Genomic DNA, 24,574 nt, shown 5'->3' with positions numbered 1-24,574 from the left:
TTCAACTGTACTCCCAGTGAATGTCTCCTTACCAGGGGGCTGAGTTCAACTGCACTCCCAGTGAATGTCTCCTTACCAGGGGGCTGAGTTCAACTGTTGTACTCCCAGTAAATGTCTCCTTACCAGGGGGCTGAGTTCAACTGTACTCCAGTAAATGTCTCCTTACCAGGGGGCTGAGTTCAACTGTACTCCCAGTGAAGGTGTCTCCTTACCAGGGGCTGGGTTCAACTGCACTCCCATGAGGTGTCTCCTTAACTCAGGGGGCTGGGGGCTGAGTTCAACTGTACTCCCAGTGAATGTGAATGTCAACTCCTTACCAGGGGGCTGAGTTCAACTGTACTCCCAGTGAATGTCTCCTTACCAGGGGACTGAGCTGAGTTCAATGTCTCTCCAGGTGAAACTGGTGTCTCCTTACCAGGGGGCTGAGTTCAACTGTACTCCCAGTGAATGTCTCCTTACCAGGGGCTGAGTTCAACTGTACTCCCAAATGTGAATGAGTCAACTCCTTACCAGGGGGCTGAGTTCAACTGCACTCCAGTAATGAATGTCTCCTTACCAGGGGCTGAGTTCAACTGAGTTCAAGGGGCCTGAATGTACTCCCAGTGTCTCCTTACCAGGGGGGCTGAGTTCAACTGTACTCCCAGTGAATGTCTCCTTACCAGGGGGCTGAGTTCAACTGTACTCCCAGTAAATGTCTCCTTACCAGGGGGCTGAGTTCAACTGTACTCCCAGTGAATGTCTCCTTACCAGGGGGCTGAGTTCAACTGTACTCCCAGTGAATGTCTCCTTACCAGGGGGCTGAGTTCAACTGTACTCCCAGTGAATGTCTCCTTACCAGGGGGCTGAGTTCAACTGTACTCCCAGTAAATGTCTCCTTACCAGGGGGCTGAGTTCAACTGTACTCCCAGTGAATGTCTCCTTACCAGGGGGTCTGAGTTCAACTGTACTCCTTACTGAATGTTCCTTACCAGGGGGCTGAGTTTCAACTGTACTCCCAGTGAATGTCTCCTTACCAGGGGGCTGAGGTTCAACTGTCACTACTCACTCCCAGTAATGTCTCCTTACCAGGGGGCTGAGTTCAACTGTACTCCCAGTGAACTCCTTAGGGGGCTGAGTTCAACTGTACTCCCAGCAGGTGTCTCCTTACAGGGGCTGAGTTCAACTGCACTCCCAGTGAAGGTGTCTCCTTACCAGGGGGCTGGGTTCAACTGCACTCCAGTGAATGTCTCCTTACCAGGGGGCTGAGTTCAACTGTACTACCAGTTCAAATGTCTCCTTACCAGGGGGCTGAGTTCAACTGTACTCCCAGTAAATGTCTCCTTACCAGGGGGCTGAGTTCAACTGTACTCCCAGTGAATGTCTCCTTACCAGGGGGCTGAGTTCAACTGCACTACCAGTAAGGGGGGCTGAGTTCAACTGTACTCCCAGTGAATGTCTCCTTACCAGGGGGCTGAGTTCAACTGTACTCCCAGTGAATGTCTCCTTACCAGGGGGTTGAGTTCAACTGCACTACCAGTAAATGTCTCCTTACAAGGGGGCTGAGTTCAACTGTACTCCCAGTGAATGTCTCCTTACCAGGGGGCTGAGTTCAACTGCACTACTTCAACTGTATTGTCCAGTAAATGTCTCCTTACAGGGGGCTGAGTTCAACTGTACTCCCAGTGGTGTCTCCTTACAGGGGGCTGAGTTCAACTGCACTCCAGCAGGTGTCTCCTTATCAGGGGGCTGAGTTCAACTGCACTCCAAGAAGGTGTCTCCTTACCAGGGGCTGGGTTCAACTGCACTCCCAGTAAATGTCTCCTTACCAGGGGGCTGAGTTCAAATACTCCCAGTGAATGTCTCCTTACCAGGGGGCTTAGTTCAACTGTACTCCAGTGAATGTACCACATTTAAACGCACCGATCAACATGACATTCTCTTTATATCTGAGTTCTATTTATATGTCGACGTAAATATGATCAGATTAGAGGCTGCAACGAAGTAGAACACTGACACGCTACCAGGGTCAAACGCCCCACTCAATGCTGCTTTACACGATTAGAAAAGGACCTGATGACAAATCTTGTATAACAATCGCTAGTACGCTACCAACAGGGATGGTAGCAAGTGAGATCCAAGAGGGATCTTGGCGCCTCGGCTTCCAAAGCCAGATAAATCTATGTCCGAACACTGACGCAAAGAGGGATCTTTTCACTATTTTTATTTTTAATTATAAATTATCGAAATCCAATGGCTTGCCGGCCTTATCATGAATATATCCGATTGGTCCCAAAAATGCAATATACCCAACTAGGGCCTTAGGTGGAACCTACATATGAAACTTGGGAAAAGAGTCCCATCAGTACTTTCCAAGAAATAGTGGTACCATAATCTTCAACTATCAAACTCCAAATGGCGCGGTCTGGCGGCCCATCTTGTAGCCCGATTGGTCCAAAATGCTATACACCAAACAAGGCAGATCTAGGTGAAACCTACATATGAAATTTAAGAAAAGCATCCGTTCATCATTTTTTTCAAAGAAATAGCGGTTTACAATCTTTAACTATCAAAATCCAGTATGGCGCGCCTGGCGGCGCATCTTGTTGACCGATCAGACCCTAAATGCAATATACGGAACAAGGGTTCAAGGGAAACCTACCTATGAAATTTGCGATGGATTCCTTCAGAAATTTCAGAGAAATACCAGCGGTAACAATATTTAACTATCAAAATCCTAGATGGCGGCCTGGCTGTCATACTTCATGACCGGTCGATTCCAAAATGCAGGCACATAGGGGAACCTACATATGAAATTTGAGACAGATCCTTTCTGAGAAAAAGCAGTAAACAAGAAAAACGGACAGACGGACAACCTGGTTACTATAGGGAACCCCACATCTCGATGCGGGGCCTCTTAATTATTGAATTGTCTGGCTTTTCTCGAAATATATAGCAAATCAGTTTATAAAATACACCTATATACTACGAGGTATATAACTTGATCGAATATAGGGGTATTTTACATATGTTTCACAGGATTTTTTAATACGTTAAAGTATAGGGGTATTTTATATGCTTTTTGTGATTTCGTTACATCAATATCAAATTGCCGCAAAAGGCTTGTTTATAAATATTGGCGTTTAATTTAAAAAAAAAAAAGCCAACTGTAAACATACATACACGTGATTCAAGTATCATACTCAACTACTTTTAGCTCATCTTGTCTGCAGGTGATGGAACTTATGCCATAGCGCAGCGACCGTTGTCCATCCGTCCGTCAACAATTTGCTTAAATCACTACTAGTCATAAACTTATGCAACACAATTTGACCAGATGCAGCCTTTGAGGAAGGAAAACAGTTATTATAAATATTGTCCCCTCCCCTACGGCACATGAGGAGCGGTGCATGAAAGGGACCAATGATATATCAAAGCTTGGTCTGCCACCATTACCCAGTTGAACTGTATCCTTTTAGGAGAAATAAATTTAATTTGTTAAAATTTAAGCTATGAAAGTTAATCATATCATACAGCATTTACACTGAAGGTTGGATATAAGTGTCTGCTGCCCCACTGCATGAATCGTAAAATGCAATTAAATCTAGAATCTTAATTTCGTGGCTATCTAGATCAAAACACTTTATTTTTTCAAACATTTGTAATAGTTTGAGATTGATGTTTAGCACTGCATGTGAATCTTGCTGCCAAGATGCCAATTGCATGATCGAAAAATGCGACTAAATCTGAATCTTTATTCTCGTGGCTCTCAAAATATATTTGGTTTCTGTCTAAAAAAACATTATAGTCTCATTCTCAACACTTTCCTGTCACTGTAAACTAATTATTTCAAAGAAACAATACAGATACTGTATTTATGTTTGCTGAAGCCAAGAGATAGATTCCCAGATTTAGCCACCTTTTACAATCATGCAATGGAGCAGCAGGCCAAATTCTACATCCTACTTGCAGTGTATGGGCTTGAAATTTTCATATAAAATATAAAATCACTTTTAGACTAACTTAAAAATGAAAAAAAAAACCAAAGGATATTTAGTTGACAGACCATACCTTTCATTAAATATATCTAGAGTAACGAGATAAAGGTTATATATGTAGTCACCTTTTACGATCATGTAGTTGGGCAGCAGGCACAATTCTGCTTGGGATTATCTTCAAAAATAAACTAAAGCAAAACTTGAAAATCTGTTTTCAATTTCCAAATATTCTATTGACAAAAGATGTTAAGTGTCAATAGGATAAGACTTGAGGTATAGTCTATCTTAGTCTTCTTCTGATTATGGTGGTACAAACAAACAATTATATAAAACATATATACATGGTGAGGTTGTTTCAAACATGAAACACTCAGAAGATGCTTAGTTTGTTCATTTATCCCCGTTACCCTGTCTATGTGACCCTAGTTTGTAATCATCTTAACCAGATCCAAAGTCAGTACTAAACATCAATTTCAAGCTATCGAATCGTGGTAGAAAGAACATTTTCAGCAAAAGCATTAGTGTTAATGTTAAAAGGGAACAAATGCTGAGCTAGATCACTGTGGCTACTTTTCCTAATATCACAAATATACGTACCCGGCCTACTATACCTTTTGGCCGGGTACGAAATGGTGCACATGTGTCGTAGTGGAGCACTGCCTCTGAAAATCACTCGGGCACAATTTTCTATACTGTATTGTAGGTTTCCAATTTTTTTAAGCGCATGTACATGAATTTATGTCATTTTTGTCAAAACAAACATAATGACCATTTTAATATCTACTTTATCACTCATATAAGAAGTCAAATTCATAATTTGTAAACTTGCCGTATAATTTTCCTTCCAAAAGACCATCATATTTATATTTGATGAAATAATGTCTCGCTGTGAATTTGATATTTTATACGGTTCAGTTTTATTGCCTAGTAGGTACATGTAAGTGATAAAAAAACAAGTAAGGTAAAATGCATACAGACGTTATAATAATGGTTTGCACAATCATTTCTTTGCTCCTTTAGCAGTAATAGCTCTAAGACGGACACCGTTATTAGTCTTTAAGTCTTTTAAGCTATTCAATATTGCAGCAAACACGTGATATGCAGGCAGTACCTGCAAAAGATATCATTTCTACTCTAATATATTTAATTAAATAGAATATAAAAATTGGAAACATTATTTTTGCCATTTGATATTTGACCCTTGAAATTACCATTAACCCAGAAAAAAAAAGATCGAATGGTTTGAATAGCAATTTGCAGCTGACCCGTAAGTATCTTCAAGAAAAATATTAATCTTATTACTGAGAGGCGTAAAACGACCCAAAGTGATACCCCCCCCCCCCCACTTCCCTAGCCACCCTGATATTTATAGTATTTTACCATTATCATAGTAATATCCAAGTGAGCGAAAACATGGTGTTTGAGCCTCTTGTTTCGTATTAATTATTTTGTCTTGATAACAAATGAATATCTTAATCTAAATTATACATTAAAAACGTTTGTATAACGAAAACGAAAGATATTTTCCAAATAATATATAAATAATGTGTGTGTACCTTATTGACTTATCTCACCAAAGCATGTGGAAGAACCCAAGACTATTGAAGCTAGACCTTAAACAAGGCATTGAATAGATGACATTATTTACTGTACATTATACATATAGTAAACTAATCCATATTGTGCACATAAATATTTACGCATGTGTGTGCACATAAATATCTACTTTTTAAGTCGCAAAACAAGAAACATCTAGTTCAAACTCACTGGTAATAATAGCTGCAATATTGTAGCTCAAAAGACTTTAAAAAGATAATGGTATCGGCCGAAAGGTAAGGTATATAGTAGGCCGGATACGTATATTCGTTCTATGTTAACAACAGTAGTCATTTCGATACTTCAACATTTTCTAAAAATCTTGATTTTAGTGTTAATCATTGGACACATAAAATGGTTCCACCCAGAAAGAAAAACAATAAATTGTACGAAATCAAAATATCTAACACTGATACACCATTTCTTATCTAACATCCTTAATAATACTTTTACTATAGACCGGTATCGATACTGAACAAAAGGTTCTCTGCCATTGATGGTAGCTTAGATTTCAGCAATATCGCTTTTCATCTACCTATCTCCCGCATTGTAACGAATGGTGTTATTTCTGTATAAAGCTGCAAAGGTTTATCAGCATGTTGAAGACTCTTTCGAACCATGCAACAACCTGCTAATGAAATATGATGAAATGATACTGAGATTGGCCTAAATAATATGGGACAATAATGAATGGTATCAACCGTCTTCCATTTGTACCGTCACAGATAACGTTATGGAATTCATAAGTTTATTGTGTTGATCTGAGTTACTCTTTCGATTTTTTTTATATTTTTCAATATAAAATTGTCATTGTCTCCATGTAACAATACTTTGCCTGAAGAATAATATTATTTATTAGGATTATACGTGCAAACGTGCACATGCTAGTAAATTATCATAATACCCTAACAAATCTGAAATTCATTCATTATAACAATTAGCCCTGTTTCATTAGTGCTGATAGTATATCGTGTATTCTTATTATTTTCATGTGGCACCATGTTAATCATTCGTAAATCTATCCGTATAAAAATATTTCTATTACAGGTAGCAAGTAGTCATGGAAACAGAACAACGAAACGCACTTCGAAAAAATCACGTGGCCTTGGTGGATCACCTCGATCCGTGTGACATCATTGACGATCTGTTTGAAGATGGAATCCTGACAGAGAATGATTGTGATCACATCAAATCTTGCAATTCCAGGAAAGACAAATGTCGTCTACTTCTTAAATTACTTCCGACCCGCGGGGGATGTGCGTATGGTTCTTTTGTGAAATCATTAACAGCTGGCTATGGTCACTTGGTTCCTTTACTTCAATGTTCAAAAAACAGGATACGGACAATGACGCAATACAAACCAAAGAAGGCGGAGGCCGTGGCAGCGGTAACATGGTAAAAGTATGTAACCACTGCAAGCCTCTTATCCCACCATTCGCCCTTCCAGCATTAGAGAAATTGATAAAGCAAAATTGTTGCCTTATTCTTAGGAATGTAGAGCCAAATGACCTATTAGATTTACATTATCAAGAGTTTGTTTTAGGGAGTGAGGAGTGCGAAAGAATCAAAACCGGAAAGACACGCTTAGAAAGATGCACAATGTTCGTCTCCGAACTCTCGCGGTGTAATAATGACACGACAACTTCGGTATTCATGAAGTCTCTAGAGAGGAAATATAGATACATCGTCGATGAGTTATCGAAGTGTACACAGAGCACTATAGAAACCCTGTCAACACCTCTCCTGACGGACACACCGAGGCCTATTCTCGCAGCAGTACTTCGTATGAGCATCAAAGCAAACATGGACTATCCAATGAAGAATGTCCGTCTTCGTCAAACTAACGCTCCACATCACAAAGGTAACCAAGTTACTGACATATCAATTGATTCGGAGGTCAACAAAACAGAAGACAAACCTCTAAACGATTGGGTGATACGACGAAGCCGGCACTTAAAACAAGAACGCCGCCTGTCTGATAAAATGTCGCGCCATGATCAAATGTTTTCGTGCTTTGAGGATAACATTGCAGACAACATGTTGGTTCTACCGTCTTCCATGGACAACTTGGTGGAACCGAACACAACAGATCAACAAAGGTATACATTTGAATCAGTGCTGAAAGCAAACCTCGGACAGACAAAATCGTCTCTTGTTCAGAATGAAAATAATGAACCGGGTCGATCTAAAGTCTTAAGTGTGAACAAAGACTCTGCACATTGTAACGAAAGTGACACGTTACGGGCCAACACCTTATCCCCTAAGGCAGACAGGCGATTTCAGCGAAAGGGTAAGCCTTCCGTTGGTACCAAACATGCGACTAATCCTTATCTTTATCGTGACAATAGCAGTAAAAACAAAGATGCAAGTGAAGCAGAAACAGAGGTCAGAAAAAAGGCAGGACTTATCGACTGGATGCAATCTTTCACCTGTGGCTTCCTTCCCAGGATCTGCGACATCACACGATCGGAGGTCAATACGTCTAGAGGTGGCATTCAATTTTTTTCCTGAGCACAATGATCAATCAGGGAGAATTCCAAAAGTTTGATATGTACGCTATGAGCATACAGGTGAAGTACAGCGAAGACTCAGACATGATGTGCATTCTAGATTACCTCCATGCCGTCGTGACCTGTTTGTAAATGATCTAACACTCGTAAGAAGCATATAAAACACAGGCTTACAACGAGTGTTGCAAGGAACAAGTAATCCTAAATATTTCCACCCTGGAACTTTTTTCGGCACAATACCAGAAATGACATTGCCCAACGAAAATTGAACAAATTAGAAAACACGCTCGCCGACGCAAAGATGGATTATAGAGACCGGACTCCGTTGGAGTGTTCCGGAAGAGCAGCTGGTTGGTTATTTATGAACGATGTACGCGATATTTCGAGTCAAGCTTGCAGTTTTGAACCGCGCGTCGGGCCTAACTAACCCTTCGGTATACAAATACATACATGAAAAAGCTGTCAAAAGTTGTCGAAAGGCTCTTGATAACTTCAGCCCGTGATGGCGAAAAGGATGGTCCATTTGGGATTCGGATTTGCATTATGTCGATTAGCAATACTCCTTCTGAGATGTGGCGATAATGGATTAACGATGGGTGATACCAGCGTCCAGGACTACAGAAGATATAGAATTGGCTAGTAAAATACTACCTACAGCTACTTAGAGAACTCGAAATTTACAATTCCCAAAATTCTGGATTGGTACATAGCCTTCTCGCCAAAGGTGACCTTCTGTATCGCAGGTCGAACTCATTACGGGCGTTAGAGCATGCTGAAGCTGCATACCAACTCGCCAAAGATATCAACATGTTAGAATTTAGCGAGCATGCTCACAACAGGGTGGTTTATCTACTGAAACAATTTGCCTGTATCGGTTGATGTAGTGAATGAAGAGGAAGTCTCGAGGATACTGTTTGACGACTTGGCAGAATCCGATGCGTAATGACTAGTGAACAGTAGTCAGAGAGCGAGGGTGGGCCACCTGACAGAACCTGATCCGAGTGACTAGTGAACACTGTCGTTAGGAAGCGATGTGGGTCACTTGACATAATCTACTGCGAGTGACTAGTGAACAGTTTCTAGGGAGCGAGGGTGGGCACTTAAACTTACCATGTGCAAAATGTAGAGGATTCGATTAGTATGAACGACATAGCTGAAGTGGTCGGGAAGGCCGTTGTGTTGGCAAAACAGTCGGAAGAAGAAAGGCCGGAAGCCAAAAATTCATTATTTTTTGACGGTCTGGTTTTATTAATGCTATATGAAGAAAACAAAATCTGTCAACCAACTTATTTTCACGTTTCCACATGTAAATACGATTTGTTGTTGGTATTTGTTTCTCTCAGACGATTGTATTTCGTGATTTAGTCCTATAGTTCTAATGTATCTGTGTCTGGCACTTTTTCGTGTCGACTAATCTTTCTCTTTTTCTTATTTGCCTGCAAAAATACACCGAATGAAAAAAACCGGACGTGAAAATGAGTTGGTTTTTCAATAATATGATTATGAATTGATATTACTTTGATATTCTAACTAAATAGACCCTCATGTCTTAACTATGTGTGAAAGTTAGATGTTATTATTGCTCAATGTTTTCAAATTCATCTGCATTTCTATTCGCCATAACGTGTGTGGACTAAACAGATAATAGTTTTCGGCTTGTATAGGCCCAGTGTGTGCGATTGGTTACTGTATCTACTCAATTCTGATAACCGTAAGTTGTCTTTATGAATCGAAAAATCATGTCGAGATTCCGAATTACAGACTCAAAAACTTTATGCCATTGACTCTAAACTGATTATATGTAAATTGCAAAATTGATTCATGCTCCCAACAAGTAGGTAACTAGCTAGAACTAACGATGGGCTACAGTATTAACCAATGCTCCATTCTCGATATTCCAGTGGTTACTATCACGGTCGTTATATCCACCTCTGGACTATGTCGAAGTAAAACTCAACGATACAACAGACGAACAGGTATAGTTTGGTCAAAACAATCGGATAAAGCTACACTTAGGTTGTCTGTGTGGCTTTGGTGGTGCTTTCTAGATCTGTGTAATATTCAAAGGCAGTCTGCAGGCCCGTGATTGGTCAGGGATTTTTTTCTCCTGAATTGCCTTTGACATATTGTAGAGTTGGATACTAACAACAGTGATAGTAATCCCTGGAGTATTGAGTATGTAAACCATTCTAGTCTAGAAGGATTTGCCATTACAGCCGTGCTACCCCAACTGAGAACGATGCGTGTATATGGACCGAAGACCACAATTAACTCTGCTATATGTTTCATTGATAACGTTAAAATTCATAATAAATTTCCCAAAATTTCGTTGACAAGTTTCCATCTAACCTGGTCACAGGTCAATATCCGAGGAACAAATTCTGAAAGTTTCAAACCTAGCATGACCGGCATTTTCTCAAGATATCTGTCATCAAGTGTCACCGTTATGTGCCAATTTATATACATCCGGGTCAATGGGTTGGGTCGTCAAAACAGGATCTTTTTACACAGGATCCGTGGGAGCAATAAAAACATATGAAAAATTCAGTATTTTACACTATATACAGTTAATGTTGACATTATCTCGTACACTACACATCTACATTAAATTTGTTGGCAAATACCAAGTTCACAGGGGGCATGCTGCATGTTTTCATAAAATACATACATTTCTGAAGGGACTTTGGGTACTGAAACCGGAAGTATGTAATTGTGGTCTCAGTCCATATAAACCCCTACCGCTCTACCGCTGACTTGTATCGATGTTGGGCCCTGCAGTAGGGCGTTAGAATTGTACCTGCTGCCGCCTATTGCATGATCGTAAAAAGTTCTCTTCTTCCTAACTGACTTTATCTTTTCTAATGCCTTCCTTGGCACCCAGCCTCAATTTTGGCCTTGAGATTGAGCGTTCGCCCCTATGAGGAAGGCTCTGGGTTCTGTCCCCTGGCCGAGACACACCAAAAGGTCTATAAAAGTGGTAGTTTCTGGCTCCTGCTTCGAGCGTTCAGCATACAGGGAGTGGGACGACTGGTTCGCCCGTTGTCAGTATAATGTGACCGGGTGGGGTGTGTGTTGCTTGGTGTCTTCGGCGGCATGCTTCAATGATATAGCACTATAAAAAAGGGCAACAGTTCCACTAATACAAGAAGACACAACTACATGAATATACCGCAGTCTCCCAGTACACTCACCTCGCACAACATACAACGCAACGCACCGCATACATGGGAGGCCGTCCTTACATGACCATAGCTGTTAATAGGACGTAAATAAATCAAACAAACAAACAAACAAATGTATCGATGTATTGAATGAGTATACTGTAGCCGTGTTATTTATAGACTCGAGTACTGTCGCCAAATCCACAGGTAAATTGGTACTGGATACTACGCTCGGGCCTCTCATCCAGCTTAACGAAACTGAATGGCTAGTTAGCTTAACCGATCTATATATCATCAACAATGCGTCTATATCTACTTAAAAACAAAACAAATATTCTTCAAATCGCATTCATCAACATTCACTTGACTAGTATGTCTTTACTTTAGATATTTTAACAATCTTCATATTTCTAGTAAAATCGCATATGAAAACTCCTTATAGATCTAGCAATGCTCATTATACGTATGGAACCGTCATGTGTCCCGGCTGCAGGCCGTGTGCAAAAAGTCAAAACACACGTGGGATTTATAAGATGGGTCCTAAACTGTCCTATATTTAGGATTTTCAAGTGGTTTGTAATAATATTACAGCAAAACTAACTAGCTACAAGGTTAGTGGCATTTTTAAACCGTATTGTTTTATATAATTAGCCATCAGCTTGGATCTGGTTACCTACAAAATGTAGTGAGTTCACTCACAATGTGTATGTTTATTGCAAGCCAACGTATCTGCTATCCTATTGCTCTTTAAAGTTTGTAATGATCTCAAACACACTAATAACTTATTGTGTAATTTTAAGTAACTGGATTATAATATTTTCAAATAGTTCTGATAACTATTAATGTGTAATATCTCCAGACATTGACATGTACGGAGTACGGCGGACTGCCGATGTTTTTGACATGTTCTGCAAGATATATTTCACTGTTTCAGTTACGGCAGTGGCAAATAAAAGAAAACAAACACAATGCAATTATATTATGTTATTTCTTCTTCTAAATACAACACTTCTTTGTGCGAGTTGTCAAGCATTTATTGTGAATGTTTTGCAATGAAATTATACCACCTTTATAGTTTACAACATTGAATTTGTGATTCCCGGACATCGTTTTCCCCCAAATTTTTAAATGCGGAAAATAGTAGATTTTTTTCAGCATTTTCAGCCCTAGGAGAAAATACATGTGCAAAGTACACTGGTATGTAAGTTATGCAAGTTTTTATGGTATTTGTAACAATTACGATTGTGTTTGGTACAGCTAATATAGCCAGATTTACCTGTGGATTGGCGACAGTACTCCGAGTCTATAAATAACTAGCTTCACTCATTCAATACATTGATACAAGTCAGCGGTTAGAGCGGTAGGGGTTTATATATACTCGCATCGTTCTTCATTTTTCAAAACCAAAGAATAACTCATGTTAATCCTAATCCAATAACTCCACTATTTATTCACATTCAGTATATCCAATGATATTATCATTTTAGTCTTAGCATTTCATTTGGTTCATTAGTTCCTCCAAACATTTGAAGGTATTTCTATGAAAAACGTTTTGTGATTTTGTTGTTTTCCACAAATGTAGCCATTCCCATGACATACCTGGGTACCATTTGTTTCCTTCATGACTGTTTTCTGCTTTCTTGAAAACTTTGTTGATATTCAAAAACTATGTATACATGTATAAACATATTGTTTTTGTTCTTTTGTTTTATAAAGTTTTCTACCTTTGAAATAGATCAAAGAACTGTTTAATGTTGTCATTTTGCTTAGCTTTTTTAGGTCATCTGATCTGAAGGGTCAGGATGACCAAATTGTCATCATGCATCACGCAAACTTTTCTTTCAACAACCGAAAGGCCCATGCTACTGATTTTTGGCCTTTAACATGCTGGGATGAAAGGCTACAAAGTCTGTCCAAATGAATGACCTTGACTACATTAAAGGCCATAAGGGTCAAAATGACTAAAATCTTAAAATGACTTCTTGGGAATAACTAAGAGTCTAACAATAACCGAAAGGCCCAGGCTACTGATATTTTACCTATGACATGCAGGGATGAAAGGCTACCAAATTGTATATTAAAAGTAATACTATAAAGCTAGAACACAAAAGCACACATTAAATTGAAAGCAACCATCAATTTACTAGATATTTGTGATTTTGTGTTAACAAAATCATGTATTGATTTGTTGGTCTATTGGGTTGGTTTTGTTTGATTACCGGTAGTTTAACATCCAATATAGCAATTTAAAGACTACCTACCTTGTATACAATGTATTGTGTCTATGTATGTTTTGGAAGAAGACTGTGGTGTATTCCTATTGATTCTTTGTAATCATGAATTTCTGATCTTTTTTCAAAGTGGTATCTCACTAAAGCATGCTGTCGGAGACACCAAAAAACACACCCCACACCAGGTCACATTATACCGACAATAAACAAACCAGTCAACCTCCCCCTGTATGGGAGCAGAAACAGCACTGTTATAGACTATAGTGTGTCTTAGCCATAGGGCAGAACACAGAATCTTCATCACACTCAACTCAAGACCAAAAGCTTTGGTTCAATAGTTATCCCATCATATTTCATCACCATATCTTTAATGGTTCAGAAGATAAGACACCAACAAGGAATTAAAACACGTTTTCTTACTTTTGACTTTGAATAATATGAAGGAGGTATCCCTCAAGTTCCTCCACCATATCTTGTTTTCAGTAACAGTCCAGACACAAAATAAAATCAAAATTGGAAACAGAAGAAAATCCATCACTTATGCAATGACTCTCTTCATGAAAGATTTAACACAAATAAAACAGATAATAAATTATTTATTGGCTTCTTTTGGGAAATTCTCGATGTGGATGTCAATGACATCTTTTCGTCCTATAAAAAAACCCCACTTCTTTTGAAATCTGAATTTTTCTTCTGCTATTAAGTTAAATTTGAAATGGATGATTTGAAACTCCAGAAAACATTATGCAACAGTCTGATGTTGTCAATTTAACTTTATCACATAACATGATTTTTGTATCATTTCAAGAACGATTTTGATTTATATTGCAAATAGTCAAGGACAAACAAAACTTACATTGAAAAAGGTCACATGATCTACAATGTTAATATTATTAGTCACATGATCAAATAATGCGAATGAGTCACATGATCTCATCCGAGTTCACAGTTTTATGGAAGGTTATTGGAAGGGCATCCATATTGAAGTTTGCGTCCACTGCTACTTTGTCCCATCATTTCTACAAAAGGACATCGTGAAGCAGTGATAAAAATAAGACTTTTCTATCAAGATATGTTTACTCGACACCTTCATGGTTTCCTGTCAAACAGTTCACGAACATCCAGATATTAGTTTGAATCTTGTATGGTTGATATATTCAACTTTTTAAATGCTGACCATCGTCAGAAATCATTTTGACACTTGTGTCCCCATTATATAAACACTGTCAGGATTACATTGACAGTCATGTCCTTGTAAACACCATCCACAGGATCACAAACAACTTTTACAACAGTATCAGGTTTAAATGTCTCTTATTTACTGTTGGGCGTGACCTTGACACCTTGTCGAATCTGACCCCAACCTATCAACCTGCAAGCAGAAACAAATTATTACTGCAACTTCAGGATATGTTTTTTATAAAATGAATGCTAACCAGCCATAGGAATTTAAGCAATATAATCATTATATTCTACAGTTTTTATAAATTATGGAATTCACATTAAAAGTAGTCTAAGATACTGTATTGTAAGATACAATATCAGTGTAAAAAACAAACAGGAAATAAGAAACAAACTGAACCAATATGCATCCAAAACACCATGTGACTAAAACTCCAGATTTCTTACCTCCAGTGTTTCTCCACTCTCCTGCTCAGAGCGATTTTCTCTCCTATTTCTGTACAGACAGGGTTTGTTAATCCGATCTTGGCCAAATCAGCTTTCACTGCCAATACTCGGCCTCCAGTTGACAAAGAACCAATGTTCACCATCAAAATCTCATTCTTAGACAGCTTTTGCACCTGGAATCAAAATTTATATTTACTATCTATACATTTTTAATTCCAAGGAATGGCACAAAATATATGAAGTGTTTCAAATCATACACAGTTATTTCCCCTAACAGTATATTCATAGAAGTTGTAATAAACAAAGGAACATTATAAGTTTGCATTTCAAGCATATTTAATTTTTTATTTTGATTACTTTGATATCACAGTATTAACAATTTTATCTTCCATGCATGTTGAGGTAAAATCAAACTAATATCTTTCCACTGGAAACAGAAAATTCTTACTTTACAATACAAATATTTTCGGATTTCTGAAGTATTTTCATTATCAAAGAAATTAGAAAAGTCTGCAAGGCAAACATCTCTGCATGTGGCTTCATTCAGATCAGAGCTGGATACAATGGCACCAGACCTACATGGGTAAGGGTAACACTCCCCTGACATGTAACTTTGTACTGTCCTTTTTATCATGCACATACCTTTGCACCTTTCTTGTCTCCCTCCATTTTCACACCCAACAGACGCCTCAACAGAAGAAGGAGATGGTGAGTTCTGTGTAGATATCAGGTAGTGCACCTACAGCCCCCAGTACACAAATCCAACCATTGGTCAGCTCGGCACAACATAGGGTCAATCTTTGTACCCACCCCTTCAAATCAATGATAACATGGTTTCAATGTTACAACAGAAAGTTAAAATGAAGAGTCAGAAGCCTACCTCCATGCAATATTGAAAAGCTACGTATAATTTGTTTGGAATATTGAATATTGCACAATTTATCTCTTTAAACCTTCATGCAAATTTTGAAAATGTTATTATAAACTAGAAATATCTGTCTGTCAAACATAAATGCTCCATTTCAATATCAAATCTGGAGAGGACACTATACCATGGGATGTGTCGGAATGCAACAAGACGGACATTAGTAACACAATATGCTCTCCATTTCATGGTTGGGGCAAAACCAACAGTCTTTGTATAATAATGTTTTATTATTACATTGTGTATATAAGTGATCACTCTATCAAATAATTTTGTGCATAATTACCAATCAGTCCACCCGGTACAGCATATTGAAGATCGTTCTGCTCAGCAAAACACGACAAAATTCTAGAGAATATAGGGGTACACGTTAGCTTTCCATCCTGGTCTTTTAGTACAGTTCCAGGTCGTACTTCAATCTCTTGTCCAACCTAATAAAGAAAGAACACATTGAAGTGAAGATATAACCATTCATAACACTTTTAATAGCATGGCTTCCTTGTATGTGATGCATGCAGTTAATAGTGTGTAAATCTATTTCAAGTAAACTAGTTGTCTTCATCTAATAAATGTGCTTTTTGGTTTTTTTTGATAAATATGCTGTCCACTGTCAGAGAGCTATGGTTGACTACACTACGCCATGCTACACTTTATTACCTGTGGGGCAGCTCAGCAAGAAAATCTTTTTCCGATGACATCACTTTAAAAATATAACTCAATTAATAAACTCTTTCAACATAACAACTCTTCAGGTTTGGAGAAAGCTAGAGTACGTATTGAAAATGGATGTGTATACGGACACCTGTCGCTACGGTAAACACATCACTGACAACAAATCATACAGGCCTATCCAGTCAGAAATAAGTACATACTCAACAGGTGTTAGAAATAACCCAAATTGGAATAGCATGCAATCTGTATGTCAATACATTCAAAAGAGTTTACAGAAGAATTTGATGCCACTGTTGTTCAATTGTGACTTCCATAAAGCATATGCAACCTTCAATGTCATTGGCTAAAAGCATGACTCGAAAATTATAGACAGAACCAATCTGACTGGAATCTGTCCAAACAAGATTTTCTGGCTGAGCTGACCCTAACGTGTTAAGTGTAGCATAGTGTACAATCAACGGTGGGTCTCTGGCAATAATTTAAGACCAGAGATAGGATATTTACATCTGTTTTGATAATGTAACCTGTACATGAAGAGGGGTAAATGACCTTACCTTAAGGACTCCCTTCAGAATACTTCCACCGGCCACACCCCCTTTTAAGTCATCAACTTCACTTCCTGGTTTGTTGACATCAAAAGATCGGATAACTGCAAAAATGTCGTTAATCAACATGATTCTTCCATTATACTTTAAAACCAGAAAGGAAATTTATAAACCATCCTTTTATTTATATACATTTGTATAAATTCTTCTAGTGCCCATTTTTACCTTCAACACTGTATTCAAAATCTGTGTATTGACGTAAACTTTAAGCTAACTTGTCTTATTTTTATATAAATTCTGAAGATACTGTTAAAAATATATTTTCATCCTTTGAAAAGGTATTTGTTAAATCCACAATTTACCAGTTTGCATGGTATTTGTGACAAAATTTAACAATATATGTTTCAATAAATTTACATCAAAGAAATTATACAAATAAATATGAATTTCTACAGCTTGCATTAATGTTTAGTTATGCATCTGGTAAAGATAAAATGTTTCAGAGCCACTATTTGTGATGATTGTTTTGTGTACATACCTATAAGTCTAGGCTCTGATGTGAAGTCTCGAAGAGGCACGGGTATCTTTTTAACAATATATTCACAGATAACATCAATGTTATATTTCAGCTGAGCTGAGATAGGGATGATAGGAGCACCTTCTGCTATTGTACCTAAAGTAGAAAAAAGCAAAACCCTTAACAGCTGGTACATTTCTAACATCATTCACAAGATCTCCATGGATGTTCCAAGTAATGCATAAAAAATCAAATGGTGTAGAGAACGAAAGTGGCCATGCTAAAAAATGCATATGTCATGCCTTTAAAATGTGTAAGACAAAATCAATAATTGAAAATGTCATCAGTTTTACGTCTATTAAGAATGGTGCAACGAGAATCTTACACAAAACATACAAATATCTGTTTAGAAGAAAGACAAATCTCTTATGGCTGGCAAGCACTCTGCAAGCCTTGTGATTGCAGCCTGAGATATCTTTGTCTGTGAAACAGGCCCTTGTCAGATCATATCAATCCTAACTTTGAAATAAGTTACTGTTGCGATATACAGTAGCTAACTTAAGGAAAATGATTTTTTTCAAACAAGTGTAAAAAGATGACAATCTTAAAAATAACTACCTTTTACAAATGATAGGATCTGCTCATACTGTTCCTTAGCTTGACTTTCTTTAACCAGATCTATCTTGTTTTGTAAAATCAGAATGTGTTTAAGCTTCATGATTTCTACAGCTGCCAAATGTTCAGAGGTCTGTGGCTGTGGACACGATTCATTTCCAGCTGTAAATAAAGACATTGCTACTTAGTTTCACAACTAGACTGAACATAAGCAAATAAATCGGTACTTTATAATCACAAATTGATAATAATAAGCCAACTCTACAGAACAATATGGTTGGTGATTTTTGATGTTATAATCACAGTGACAAGTAAGTATTGCATCAATAATTACTTGAGGCTTCAATGAAGTGCTAAGAGAAAAGATAAATTACAGAAGAAAATATTCACCAGATTTCGAAAGTATTTGGAAACTAGGTAAGGCTAAATTATTATTATGTATTTTTGACAGAAATAAATGAAATTACATAAGAAATAACTGCCCTAACCTACATATAAAAATCAGAAGCAGTGTAATATGACAAATGAGTAACTTTCTCTACTAAATTACAAGATTCTGGTCAAAGTTTATTACAACAAATAGATTAAATTACCAATTAAAAGAAGAGCAGCATCCATGACAGCAGCTCCGTTCAACATGGTTGCCATAAGAATATCGTGACCAGGACAGTCAACAAAGGATACATGTCTGTAAAAGAATCTAGACTGAAGTATTGGTCATAAACATCACAACAAAATTAGCTTTCCTACACAAGATAATTCCTTGCTGCCTCAAAGTTTATGGCATGGAAAACATGTGATTTTATTATTCCCCTCATTTCATTTTTTATTACAGAAATCTCTTTCATAAACAGTGGTTTCTAAATAATTTACATTATATAAGTTACATTTAGACACTTTTGTTCCAAGTACCTAATCAGCCAAAATATGGCCATATATAATTTTTGTCTATTTATGGTCGATCTCGTGATACTGCTGTGTCCTGATTGGTTAAGGTATCCAGTGAATCCAATGGTAGAAAGTACAAATCACTCGTACCTCGAAACCCTAAATTTTCCGGGACATCCTGTTCTGTCACAAGGGAAAATATCTTCTTTTGAGCTTCCACAAGATCTGTAGCAGCTGGGGCGAGGACATGCATTGTTGTCACATTTGTAAATCTGAAACACATCAACAATTCATATAACAATGTTCAATACAAACCAAGAATCGGGAAACAACACAAAACTGGTGAAAGGCTTATTGGGACCAACAGACACTATAAGTATATCATGAAATGGATATAAGGAAATGAACATTGCTTTATCGTTTTCTATGTCATATAAGATCCAATTTTTTGGCATTATTCAAGATCACGATTCTTAAGTGTTGTTTTCTTCTGCTTTTTTGCTTGGTGAAATGCTTTATTTTGGGTATCCAAATATATTGGGCATCCAAACATGTGATTAACAAGACAAATACAATTTTGACAAAATCCCTTCTTTTTAAATCTATCATATTAAGCTCTATGGCTTCCATACACTGTCAATAATCACCTTGGCATTAGCATATCCCAACTTAATTGTGATATTTCTTTCCAGTTCATTCTTGAATCGCACAGTCTGCAAAGAAATAACATAACATGATATCAATATGAAAACAAGGCATTATATCAGTGGTCAAAATTTTATTTGGTCAAAGAGGTGTGATGCAAATATTGGACCAAAGCATTTTATCAAATTGTAGTAAATACAGAGGTTGTTCTAACAGAATTTTTCTACAAACCTGTACACCAGATATTGCTTTTACTACAGTAGATTTTCCATGGGCCACATGTCCAATAGTGCCTAAAACAGTAAATAAAAGTAAATAAATGACTTCATATAGGAATGGCTCAAACATTGCTGGGCTTCCATATAAGTCGGGTACATAAAGACAGCTCAAAATTATTTCAATCACGCTTTCAAGATTTGTAAGGTAAATTAATTATTAAAATGACAAAATTTAAGATAAACAATAATTTACACTAACTTCTGAAATTTCTTAATAGATAATAAAATGACTTTGTTTAATTGTATTATACAACGACAAAGGTAGACACATATTTTGATCAGGGGTAGAATGATACAGTTTAAGGATTTATAATAATATAAGGGTCTATAATAATGTATCATCAAAATGGAATCAATAATGACAATATATATTATATATGAAAAAGCAAAATTACCTATATTGATTGTGGCCTGTCGACTAATCACATCAAGTGTGAGTGGTGTTAGTTTCTCAACATTCTGAAAGTTAAAAAAACAATATACGAATACATATTATTATCCTTAAAAATCTAATAATCTAACATATATCTACCATCTTGTTATCATAACTTCAACACTGGGATGACCATGGATCAAGCTGTAATTTATCAACAACAAAATTAAATGGTATAAATTTTACACAACCAGTCCTTGTCTAATTTTGATCCCTATATATTTTGGTGTCATACAGGGTTTCAAGATCCTCAAACAACGTGGGTAAAGTATAATTTACTGTCGATTAGTCTCACCTTCCGGTGATTATGACAGTCATAAAACTTGCATCAAACGATGACATCATAATCATCGGATGGTGGGACTAATCGACGATAAATTGTACTTTACCCACGTCGTTTTGGGATCTCGAAACCGAGATATTGTATGGTATTTTCTTTCTTAACTTATACAAGTAGTACCGGCAACATAAACTTGGATATACTGGCTAAAATATGCTGTCACAGTCTGGTATCGAGAAGTTACACTGTACTCCATTTAAACTGCTGAACTCACAATTACATTGCATTGGGACGCCCATCATAATTGATATATCAATTGTAGGAGGTAACAAGGAGCCGCAAAGCTTGGCATTATCCCCCGCGCCCAGTTGTGTATGAAAGCTCAAACATAAAATAAATGAAGCTCATTGTAACTAAGAGTTTAAATCTTGATATTGTCATCCATGTAGGTTTAACTATTTGAACAGAGCTTAGTATTGTCCTTGAATAAATTCATACAACAATATATCCGCTCTCCAGTAACATGACATTTAAAAGAATAATTTAAAAGATCATGTACAGAAAGTTTCGTGTAGCCAAGTTGAACGGTTTTTGAGTTATAGCCTGAAATAGAAAGGAAACTTTAATAATATGGTATTTTTAAATAAGTTTCCATGGTAACAGAAAAAGTATTGAAAATGAAAGATTCCCATTAGCAAAAGGCACAACTAGAGCACTAGCCTAACATGTACAGAAAGTTTCGTGTAGCCAAGTTGAACGGTTTTTGAGTTATAGCCTGAAATAGAAAGGAAACTTTAATAATATGGTATTTTTAAATAAGTTTCCATAGTAACAGAAAAAGTATCGAAAATGAAAGGTTCCCATTAGCAAAAGGCACAACTAGAGCACTAGCCTAACATGTACAGAAAGTTTCGTGTAGCCAAGTTGAATGGTTTTCGATTATAGCCCGGAATAGAAAGGAAACTTTAATAATATGGTATTTTTTAATAAATTTCCATGGTAACAGAAAAAGTATTGAAAATGGAAGGTTCCCATTAGCAAAAGGCACAACTAGAGCACTAGCCTAACATGTACAGAAAGTTTCGTGTAGCCAAGTTAAACGGTTTTCGAGTTATAGCCCTGAATAGAAAGGAAACTTTAATAATATGGTATTTTTAAATAAGTTTCCATGGTAACAGAAAAAGTATTGAAAATGAAAGGTTCCCATTAGCAAAAGGCACAACTAGAGCACTAGCCTAACATGTACAGAAAGTTTCGTGTAGCCAAGTTGAACGGTTTTTGAGTTATAGCCTTAAATAGAAAGGAAACTTTAATAATATGGTATTTTTAAATAAGTTTCCATAGTAACAGAAAAAGTATCGAAAATGAAAGGTTCCCATTAGCAAAAGGCACAACTAGAGCACTAGCCTAACATGTACAGAAAGTTTCGTGTAGCCAAGTTGAATGGTTTTCGATTATAGCCCGGAATAGAAAGGAAACTTTAATAATATGGTATTTTTTAATAAATTTCCATGGTAACAGAAAAAGTATTGAAAATGGAAGGTTCCCATTAGAAAAAGGCACAACTAGAGCACTAGCCTAACATGTACAGAAAGTTTCGTGTAGCCAAGTTAAACGGTTTTCGAGTTATAGCCCGGAATAGAAAGGAAACTTTAATAATATGGTATTTTTGAAAAAGTTTCCATGGTAACAGAAAAAGGCGAAAATGAAAGGTTCCCATTAGCAAAAGGCACAACTAGAGCACTAGCCTAACATGTACAGAAAGTTTCGTGTAGCCAAGTTAAACGGTTTTCGAGTTATAGCCCGGAATAGAAAGGAAACTTTAATAATATGGTATTTTTTAATAAGTTTCCATGGTAACAGAAAAAGTATTGAAAATGGAAGGTTCCCATTAGAAAAAGGCACAACTAGAGCACTAGCCTAACATGTACAGAAAGTTTCGTGTAGCCAAGTTGAACGGTTTAGGAGTTATAGCCCGGAAACGATACTCGGACGGACGGACGGACGGACGGACGGACGGACAGACGGACAGAGCCCAAATCAATATCCCCCGCAAACGCGTTTCGCGGGGGATAATAATGTGAATAGCTGGAATTGAATATAAATGGGAGTAAAGCAGAGTCTTGACATCACTGTTCAGAAAAGTTGGACAACATAATTTGTATAATGCAACATAATTATTATATAGACCACTACAACATATATGGCTGTTGTACATCATCACTCTAGATCTGTTGGAACTTGTACATGCAGAAAGAAACAGCAGTCTGTTTAAGTAGATTTAACAAAGCATTTGTAGATCTATAACAACTTAGCCATTCAAAATGTATGAAAAATTAGCGTTTGACATTAAAGGGCCACTACCTTTCCGAAACGGCTTTTAATTTTTAAAATAGGAATGTAAAACGAGATCAATAATTTTGTAGAGTCGCATAAGTTATTAACTATACGTTTACCAGCACACTTATCATCACTTCAGAACTGTTTAATTAGAATAAATAAAATGTTAATTTTCATAACGCGGGTCGTTTTATGTTTCCCGCCGTCGTCCTAAATGCCGCGCGGTAGTTGACTATCACTGCGCCAGACGGCAAAACAGCGAAATGAATCTCCAATGTTATCATACATTAGACAGGAAATCTTGCATATGTTTGGTGTTGTAACGTCATCTTAAGCCATCGATATATATTTTCTTTTTGTTATTAATGTTTTTAAGAAACCTATAAATTTTGCTCCGGAAAGGTAGTGGGCCTTTAATGATTGTTAATAATACATAAAAACTTGAATCCTAACATCTTTCATACATATCATACATAGGGTTCCACAGTTGCATCAGTTGTTTTTAAAGTTATACATTGTAATGTAAGATACACCTTATGATGAAAAAAACAACAAGAAATGATGCAACCATTATGGCTAATATTTAATCTTTAAAGACAAAATTTGATACTGAAACTAATCTGAAAAAATGTCCCCTAACTGTTTAAGTGAATACAATGTAAAATCATTCACATGATTAGTCTATAATAACACTCAAAGTGTAATAATTGTTGTAGTATGTTGCAATATGTTATTCTATTATCTTATACTAAGGAGAAAACATGATATAAAAGACATTTCGGTCTCATACACACAGTGAACATACTGAATCAGTAGAAATTCTGTTCGTTCTCTTATTTGATCATCGGGATATCTTCCATATCTACATACTCAATCGAAATAATTGTATCCGTTATCACACTGTTGACTCGTTCAAATCACTTCATACCGGCGAATATTTCCTAGTGGCCGAGTTGACCTACTTCTGTCATAAACCCTGAAGTCGCCATACTTCGGTTTGCTTTATGACTGCTTAAAACGATTTCACATCAGATACGATTCCTATATGAGCCAAGGCAATATATGAATACTAACTAGAGTGCTCAAATCTTGTTTTGATAGGTGTGGTTGAAGATTTTTCACTTCTTTTCCTTCGTCTTCAGCTGCCATGCTGTCTGATGCAAGCCGCATTTTCAGTCTGTCTTATCCAAACGCTTGGGGCATCTCGACGTAGAAATAAAGCGTTTGGACGAACATGAAAGATAAACTCGTTCCCAGCAGACATTTTAGTTTGCTCGTTCCCACTTCTTCTTATCGCTTCCGGTTTGGTAAATATTTTATCCAATCAAAATTTAA

The 24,574-nt window shown here is 37.0% G+C and overlaps 1 pseudogene; it reads right to left on the bottom strand.

Moving 5' to 3' along the window:
- Positions 1-14,510: 14,510 nt before the first annotated feature.
- On the bottom strand, positions 14,511-24,471 carry LOC138304604 (eukaryotic translation initiation factor 2 subunit 3, Y-linked-like; annotated as a pseudogene).
- Between the last annotated feature and the right edge of the window lie 103 nt (positions 24,472-24,574).

The sequence above is a fragment of the Argopecten irradians genome, chromosome 1 (assembly GCF_041381155.1).
Source record: "Argopecten irradians isolate NY chromosome 1, Ai_NY, whole genome shotgun sequence".
In the NCBI taxonomy this organism is placed as follows: domain Eukaryota; kingdom Metazoa; phylum Mollusca; class Bivalvia; order Pectinida; family Pectinidae; genus Argopecten; species Argopecten irradians.
The sequence above is the reverse complement of the archived record's forward strand: the minus strand, read 5'-3'. Positions and strand labels throughout refer to the sequence as shown.